This window comes from Elephas maximus, chromosome 10 (genome assembly GCF_024166365.1).
Source record: "Elephas maximus indicus isolate mEleMax1 chromosome 10, mEleMax1 primary haplotype, whole genome shotgun sequence".
NCBI classification, from domain to species: domain Eukaryota; kingdom Metazoa; phylum Chordata; class Mammalia; order Proboscidea; family Elephantidae; genus Elephas; species Elephas maximus.
This window is the reverse complement of record NC_064828.1, coordinates 86,355,981-86,365,846: the sequence shown is the minus strand read 5'-3', so window position 1 is coordinate 86,365,846 and position 9,866 is coordinate 86,355,981.

Here is a 9,866-nt window from a genome sequence, read left to right as displayed (position 1 = left end):
TGTCGCACCAGGGTACCAAAACTAGGTCATTTGAAGAGAGTTTAATAAAGAGACTATTTGCAAAGGCATAGGCAAGGTTAAAAAAAAAAAAAAAGAAAAAACCAGCAAAGGTTGGTGCAGAAGCCTGGCCCAGGGGAGTTGTTACCATCCTAGCCCTGAAGGGACAAGGGGAGAGGGCTGCCTGACAGGAGCTGTAGCCCACAGTGAGCCCACTTTCCTTTTGCCCTCCAGTATCTTGCAAGTACCTCTCTTTGGCTGAACCCAACTGTATGTAGATATAGCCCAACCCCCTTGGGCACAGAACAGGGTGGAGACTGGTAGAGCACAGGAAGAATATTCACCAAGTAGAAGCTCAATAATATTTATAAAATGGACAAAAAGATATCAGACTTGGCCAGGTCTCAGAGTTCAGTGAGCTTTCCTCAGTCTGCCTCCTAAACTAACACTGCCAAATATTAACGCCTGCTACTTATAGTGTTGGAGTCCCTAAGTGGTAAAAATGGTTAACCTGCTCAACTGTTAACCAAAAGGTTGGCGTTTCAAGTCCACCTAGAGGCGCCTCAGAAGAAAGGCCTGGTGATCTAGTTTTTAAAAATCAGCTATTGGTAACCCTATGGAAAACAGTTCTACTCTGACACACATGGTGTCACCATGAGTTGGAATCGACTCAACTGCAGCTAGTTCTACAGTGTTACAGGACATCCCCAATCAAGGAACACTCAGTTTACAAAGCACTTAGCTGGGCTTCTGAGGCTACCAGCACAGTAGTTGAACTGCACTCACACAGGTAGAGAAGCAGCATCTCTTGCATGCATCCCCAAGGGCCAGGCTGCTGTCAAGAGCTAGGATCCAGAAAGGCACAGAAATGGCTCCCAGGCTTTTGAGGGAAAAGCAGCCTGTGAAAGATGCCTGGGTTCAGCCGTTGAACGGCACCCTCCTCTGAGAATTCTGCACCTAGGAACTCCATGGAAGAAAGAGATAATGTACAGACCAACCAGGGAGTGCTTATAATTTTTAAAGAATCAGCTGCTTTAAGAACATACGTTTGCTCTCATGAGAGGGGAGTGGCCACATGCAAATTTCAGTGCTTATCTAGTGACTTGATGAGTGACTGTAGCATAATACCCAGATATGTGACAGGCTTTCTCAAGTATCAAACATAGCAATTAAATCCTGTGCCTTTATTTTAGGGACGGGGACTTGATTGATGGACAAAAGCCTTTTCCTGATCTAGGGTAGAATTCTTCTGATTACTCCAGATAAGGACATTCCCAGAAAGCTTTCTCTCTAGGAGGGCCCCAGAACTTTTCCTTGATTAATAGCCCATTGCCGTTCAGTTATAATTCAATAAGGAGAGACTGAGCTTCACAGACAACTGCTTCTGAGTCATCTCTAATCAGTGTATCATCAACATGAGAAGTAATTTCAGCATTTGAATTAGATTTAGGCCACCTGTTTAAATCCTGCCTTAAGAGGTTTTGACAAGTGTAAGAGAGTTGAAATATCCTGGAGGCAAGATAGATGATAAATTGTTGGCTGCTAAATGAGGGTAAACTTCTATTGATGTCTACAGTATTTTGGGATTGAAAACAGTGAACTTGTAAAATCAATAAAGGATACTAATCTAGGTAATTTAGGAAGATCTTCCTATAGAGAAACAATGGCAGGCATAGCATTAGCCACTACCACCACACCACCTATTGCTGTCAAGTTGATTCTGACTCATAGCGACCCTATAGAAGAGAGTAGAGCTGTCCCATAGAGTTTCCAAGGAGTGCCTGGTGGATTTGAACCACCACCATTTTGGTTAGCAGCCGTAGCTTTTAACCATTACACCACCAGGGTTTCTGCATTAGCCACAGTTCACACAAATTCATTTGGTTTTCTGTAACCCTCAGTTAACATCTGAGATCATCTACTTTTCTGATGAACCAACTGAGAGTTAAAGGAGGAAAGAGTTGGGGAGGAGACAGACTCTCATTTACTCCAGTGTCTTGGCTGTGATTTCACTCCTGACCCTGGTCTGATACTGTTGCATATTCACAATTTTGGTGGAGACACAAGAGCTCCACATGTTTTCATTTAGTTTGTCTGATTTTTAGTACCCAGTATACTACCCATTTGAGTAGGTCCTATCCCCAAGATAGCAATAAGTTGATTTCAACCCACTGTCATGGTTAATATAATAGCTTGTATCAATGTTAATTTCCCAGTTTTGATAAGCGTACTGTGGTTATGCAGAAGGTTAACATTAGAGGAAGGTGGATGAAGGATATATGAGAACTCTATATTATTTCTGCAACTTTTTAAAAGTCTAAAATTATTTTACAATAAAAAAGTTAACAAAAAAAGAAAGAACAATATCAGGGAGAGATGAAACCACCATAGAAAATATCTGCTCCTAGAGATTAGCTTGAATGGAAGCGACAGTTTTCAAAAGTCACTTGGTGTCTGGATTCAAAAACAGCTTTATCATTATCCTTGCGAGCCTTCTTTTGATTCGTTTCCCAGCACTTCGAACAGTGGAAGTTCCCTAGTTGAGTGCTTGCCAGGAGTTTTGCCCTCGCTGCAACTATTACTGTGGAGTTTGAGAGTTTAACTCTTTTGGGTGTTGCATCAGTTGCTTTTGTAATTGTGTTAAATCACTAGCAAGGAATGACCAGACTGTTTGGCTGAGCAACAGTTGTATGAACAGAATAAGACACTGGCTCCCCAAAACACATTCTTAGCTGCCAGTTTTCTGGCTATTCCTCACCAACATCATCCATGCCTGCAATAGCTCCATCCCTGGTAAAAAAAAACGATTTGGAAGAGCAGGATGTAGATCTTTGGGAAAATAGGCTACTAAATTCTTTGCATTTGAATGAAAAACAGATCATCTGGGCAATTGGGGCAGCCTGCTGCATCAGGCTGATTTAAATGGTCTCTTTTTTTAACATTTCTGATTCCTTCCTCAAAATCTCCTAATTGCTGTTGTTTGTTGCCATTGAATGAGCTCTGACTCATTGCAGCTTTGTGTAAAACAGAACTAAATGGTGCCTGGTTCTGTGCCATCCCATAATGACCTTACCAGTTGCCACCAAAACAGTTCCAACACATGGCAACTGCATGTGCGTCATAGTAGAACTGCACTCCACAGGGTTCTCAATGGCTGATTTTTTTTTTTTAATAATTTTTATTGTGCTTTAAGTGAAAGTTTACAAATCAAGTTAGTCTCTCACATAAAAACTTTTATACACCTTACTACATACTCCCAACTACTCTCCCCGCAATGAGACAGCCCGCTCCCTCCTTCCACTCTCTCTTTTCGTGTCCATTTTGCCAGCTTTTAAGCCCCTCTACCCTCCCATCTCCCCTCCAGGCAGGAGATGCTAACATAGCCTCAAGTGTCCACCTGATCCAAGTAGCTCACTCCTCATCAGCGTCCCTCTCCAACCCATTATCCAGTCCAATCCATGTCTGACGATTTGGCTTTGGGAATGGTTCCTGTCCTGGGCCAACAGAAGGTTTGGGGGCCATAACAACCAGAGTCCTTCTAGTCTCAGGCAGATCATTAAGTCTGGTCCTTTTATGAGAATTTGAGGTCTGCGTCCCACTGTTCTTCTGCTCCCTCAGGGGTCCTCTGCTGTGTTCCCTGTCAGGGCAGTCATCAGTTGTGGCCGGGCACCATCTAGTTCTTCTTGTCTCAGGCTGATGTAGTCTCTGGTTCACGTAGCCCTTTCTGAATGGCTGATTTTTTTGAAGTACATCGCCAGGCCTTTCTTACGAAATGCCTCTGGTGGTAATATTCATAATCTCACCCGACACAGAAACAGAGCATCTGTCTCTTGTAGTGTAATTTTCAGAGGGAGACCTTTTCTTCCCCAATTCAGCCTGGTCAATTTGAGTGTCCTTCTGCCTTTATCCTGTGATCCTAATAGCTAATATACCACAGATTCTCCAGGAGTCTGATTGTACTTTATAGTTAGAGCTGGGTTTCCTGCTGAGTCATAGGGACTCTTCTTAATTTTGTATCTATTAACCGGCCCTTGGTAGCCTTACCCCTGAGGGTCCTTTTATTGATTCCTGGAGAGTCTGAAGAGATTTACAGAGAAGAACTAAATGAATATGCCCTTCAACACCCCAGGAAGAAGAGAAGTCAGAGAATCTGGTCTGAGGAGAACTTGGCTGTATGCTCCCTGCTTATCCTGGTTTCTTTTTTGCAAGCCCAGGAAGAATAGCCAGGAGAGACAGTGCCCTCAACCCCTTCCTCATCTTCCCATCCCAAGCTTCAAACTCTAAAACCAAACAAACAAAACCCAAACCTGTTGCCAGGGAGTCTATTCCACTTCATAACAACCCTATAGGATAGGATAGAACTGCCTCATAGGGTTTCCAAGGCTGTAATCTTTAGGGAAGCAGCCTGGAACAGGTGGCAGCCACGGACATCTTTCTACCACAGAGTAGCTGGTGAGTTCGAATTGCCTGCCTTTCAGTTAGCAGCTGAGTGCTTAACCACTGCACCCCCAGGGCTCATTCTTCAAATTCTAATTCTCCCAAAATAGACCTTCCTGTCATGATATCACAGTTTTCCAAGTCCTCCTATTTCAAAGCTGACTTATTAAGATTTATGTCTGTTAATTTGCCTTGGGAATATTCAAATCTGTCCTTAAATTTGGATAAGGTATATTTGTCAATGAAGCCATGAAGAAGTTACCACAAGTACTTTAAAGCTGTAGCCAGGAACCACACTAGTGCTGGCTATCTGACAGCACTTCTTGGGATCTCATACCCATTTTCACATTCAGTATGATTTTCTCCAGTTGGTTTCTGTTAAGGCCGTCTTTCCAATTTTGTCAGTTTCTGATGGCAAGATCTGACCCCATGTTGACCATTGGTGGCATGAGAATTTTATTTGAGACATCCCAAAGGGTTGCTACTCACTCTGTTTTACCTACTGGGAAAAGTAGATTTCTCTTTTGGATTTTTGGAGCACTTTTTTGAAATAATACCACACGTAAAAAAATTTTGCTGATCACCAAATACAAAATGAGAGAAGGAAAAGGGAAACTATCAAACTCCTCAATCTATTTCAACACTCCACCAGTCTACCTTGAAGAGGTTAAGCCTCACAGTTTTAAGTGACCGTCTAATCAAATTTTGAGGCCACTCACAATCTTATATTGTCAGTGAATCTGCCAAAATGTTTCCCTGCCAGACCTCAAAGTTAAGGTAAATAGATTTTTTTTTTTTTTTTTTAAATAAGTCAGTGAGTGAAGGGTAGAACTCTCAGAACTCTAAGAACTCAAAATGGCTCAGGCAGGTTTTTTTTTTTTTTTTTTACACAACCCAAGGTACCATCTCAAGCAGTCATTAGACTAATTAAATATCTGCATTGGTTTCTCAGCTTTTGGTAGTTTTTCAGGTAAACTGTTTTAAAGGCCCAGGCAGAGATTCCAGATTACCTCCTAGGAGGGGAAAATAAAGAGTCTGTCTGCGACTGAGCTCTGCGAACATGGCCTGGCTGCTGCTTTTGTCCTTTGGGACATTCTGCGTCCTCATTTGTACCCAGGGACAGACTGAGGCATGTGGAAACCCTCAACACTGACAATCTGTGGTGGCCTCTCTTCTGTTTACTCACACATTGGAATGGGATAGGTGAGTTATACACATATAGATATGTTTATATATAGCTATATATTGGGTTTTTTATATATAGCTGGTCCTCCTGCCTGGAGTTGCTGGATCAGCAGATGTGGATGTACAAAACGGTTCTCTGAAAATGGATTTAAAAACAAACAAACCAACCGGTTGTCATCAAGCCCATTCTGACTCATGTCAACTGTATAGGTGGGTGTAGAGCTGTCCCATAGGGTTTTTAAGGAGCACCTGGTGGATTTGAACTGCCGACCTTTTAGTTAGCAGCTGTAGCTCTTAACCATTACACCAGCAGGGCTTCCCAAAATGGATTAGAGGTCTGTTATCTATTAATGTAATCTGTCCTTGCCCAGTAACTGCATGATGTTGGATCCAGTTGCATATTGGGTAAATGTAGCAAGAGTTAGACTCAACAGCCCAACCCCACCTCTTGTTTATTAGAAAGAATAGTATACACACAAGAGGTCGGCCAAGATAAGGAGTTTCAAGTACACGGGTGGGCACCGTAAGATACAGATATCAGTGAAGGTGATGAAGTGGTAGGGGCCTCATAGCTTAAACAACCGTGTGTGGGGGCAGCCTTGTGACCCTGTGTGAACTTTACTTCCCGCTGGCCCATTCTTACGCACTGGAGCTGCTATCAGTTTCATTTAGTGCCCTGCCAGTTCCCTTCCACTGCAGCACTCGCTTTTCCTTGTGTCCTGTCTGCTTGGCATCTACGCGTCTTTGCTTTAGACAACTGTGGCCCCTGTTTTGTTGATGCCCTAAGCACGTGCTTACCTTGCTTATTGGGTAATCCGTCCCTGTTTATACTCAGTATGTCTGACAGGGATGCTAAGCAATTATAACTTTTCTACAAAAGGGAGCTCTTATTTTCTCTTAACAGAGAAATCACAAAGTAGCAAGCATGCAGATTCTCAGGATATAACTAGAATACCAAAAAAAAAAAAAAAGACATCTTGAACTCTCATCTGTTTTCCTTATCATGGCATGGTATATTATCTTAAAGGAATAACCAACCAACCAACCAGTTGCCCTCGACATTCTGACTCAAGGTGAATAGCATGGCCCCAGACCTTGATGTTCCATCTCTTGTAGTGACAGGTGAAGAAGGAGACATAATGTTGTTGTTGTTTCCCCACCTCCTATCAGTGTAGAATTTATGTATTTCATTTGTTTGTGCTCATCTACTAACCTAAAGTTTGGCAGTTTGAACCCACCTAGCAGCACTGCAGGATAAAGTCCTGCTGACCTGCTCCCTTAAAGATTACAGCCAAGAAAATCCTATGGAGTAGCTCTACCCTGTAGTATATGAGGTGGTCATGAGTTTGAATGAACTGGTGTTTGTTTGTTTTTCATTCTTTGATTTGTTAGTCTTGAAATTTAGATACCCATTCTTAATTTACAAAAGTCTTAATTTATCAAAAATTAAAAATTTTTATTTAGCATAATACGAATCTTATGAGTGGTTCCACTCTTTTTTATATGACAGCTTTATTTTGTGTGGTGTGATTCACATACCACATAACTCCCTTATTAAAAGTATACAATTTGATGATTTTTTTGTATATTTATGTGTTATGCAACTGTCACCACACTCAATTTCAGAACATTTTCATCACCCCAAAAAGCAACTCTGTACCCACTAGCAGTCACTCACCATTTCTCCCCAACTCTGCACACACACAACCGGCACCCCACCCCACCCCTATAACCACAAATCTCCTTTCTATCTCTATAGATTTGCCTATTCTGGACATTTCATATAAATGGAATCATACAATATGTTGTCTTTTGTGACTGACTTATTTAGCATGTTTTCTAGGTTCATACATGTTGTAGCATGTATCAGTACATCATTTCTTTTTATGGATGAATGATATTCCATTGTATGAATATACCACAGTTGATTTAACCATTCATCAGTTGATGGACATCTGGGTTGTTTCCACTTTTTGGCAATTGTGAATAATGCTGCTATGAACATTCAGTTATGACTGTTTGGACATATGTTTTAATTTCTCTTGGATATATATTATCTAGGAATGAAATTGCTGGGTCATATGTTAACTCTAGAAGTCCTGGTGGCACAACGGCTAAGCACTTGGTGCTAACCGAAAAGTCAGTTGTTGGAATCAACCAGCCACTCGGCTGGAGAAAAGTCCTGGCAATCTGTTCCTGTAAAGAAACCCTAGGAAACCCTATCTGGCAGTTGTACCCTGCCCTATAGGGTCCATATGAGTCCTAATTGACTCGATGGCACAAAACAACTTGATTACTCTATGTTTAACGAACTTTTTGACAAACTACCAGACTGTTTTCCAAAGTGGCTGCACCATTTTACAATCCCACCTGCAGTGTATGAGGGTTCCAGTTTCTCCATATCCTCCCCAGCCAAACTCAAACCAAACCCACTGCAGTCGAGTCGATTCTGACTCCTAGCAACCTTATAGGACAGAGTAGAACTTCACCATAGGGTTTCCAAGGCTATAAATCTTGAAGGAAGCGGACTGCCACATACTTCTCCTGTGGAGCAGCTGGTGGGTTTGAACCACCAACCTTTCGGTTGGCGGCTGAGCGTTTATCTTTTTTTTAATTGTGGTAACTGTAAGTCTATGGAGCCATTGTACTCGGCACACGTGGGGTTGCCATGAGTCGACTGAATGGCAACTGACAGCAACAAATATATATGTAACAAAACATTTGCCGTTTCACATTCTTTACGTGTGAAATTCAGTGACATTATGTTTATTATATTGTTCGACCATCACAATTATCCATTTTTCCATCACTCTTAGCCAAAGCTCAGTGTCCCCTAAGCAATGAGTCTTCTTTTTCCCCTCCCTGACCCTGGTAGCCACTAATAAACTTTGATCTGTATACACTTGCCTATTCTAGATGTTTCATATAATATATATCATATAATATTTGTCCTTTTGTGACTGACATATTTCACTATCGTAATGTTTTCAGGGTTTATCCATGTTGTAGCATGTACCAGGATCTAATTTCTCTTCATGGCGGAATAATATTCCACTGTGTGGATATATTACATTTTGTTGATCCATTCATCAGTTGGTGGACCTTTGGGTTGTTTCCACTTTTTGGCTAAATGAATGATGGTGTGTTGTGTATGATTTTCTTTGTATTTATTCTACATGGGGTCTATAATGCTTCTTGAATAAGTGGATCATGTCTTTGTCAGTTTTAGAAAAATTTGAGCCATTATCTCCTCAAAATATTGCTTCTGCCTCGTTCCTTTCCTTCTGAGACTATTACATATATGTTAAACATCTTCATTGGATTGTATGTATATCTTTTGTTATTTTCTGTATTTTTCATCTTTTTATCTCTCTAGGTTTCAGTTTGCATGGTTTATTTTGACTTATTTTCCAATTTACAAATTCTCTCTTCAGTTGTGCCTTATCTTCTGTTAATCCCATCCCTTGAGTACTTAGTTTTGGGTTCTAGAATTTCCACTTGATTCACTTTATTCTCATTTCTGGACATTTTAATTATAATTATTTTAAAAGCTGGGTTCAATATCTCCATTATCTTGGTCTTTTATAGATCTGGTTTTCTTTTATGTTATTTTTCATAGTTTTCAGTCTTGTTTTCTTGCATGCCTGATTTTTCTTACTGAGTGCCAGACATTGTATAGGAAAAAATGTAGAGCTATATTCAGGCTCTGGATGATATTGCTTTCCTCCAGAGAGAGCAGGTAAATGGTCTAGAGGTGCTAGCAATCCAGATTATCTCAATCCAAATGGAATGTAGGTGATTTGAAGGTGAGCTTCAACTGCTGTGAGAGATGGGCTATTTCTAGTTCTGACATGATCAAAGCACGCCTCTTTGAGGAGGTAATTAAATAACAGCTAGAAGACTGAAAGGTTTAAAGGGAGCCAGTCTTGGCAAAAGTATGGAAGAGGGAGGAGTATGGCCTTCCAGTACAAGGCCTAGTGTGTATAATGACCCTGAGGTGAAAGAGAAGCCCAGGTGTTCTGAACACCAAAAATAAGCCACTGCTCTTAAAGTATGGTAGATAAGAGCAAGAGTTGCAGGGCAGGATGGAGGGAAAACAGGAGGCAGATAATGTAAGCCATGGTAAGGAATTTAAATTAATAGAAGTACAGTAGGAATCCACTGAAGAATATTAAGCAGGGAAATTACTAGATTAAATTTATTTTAAATATTATTTTAGAATAATTACTATATAAAATTATTAGATA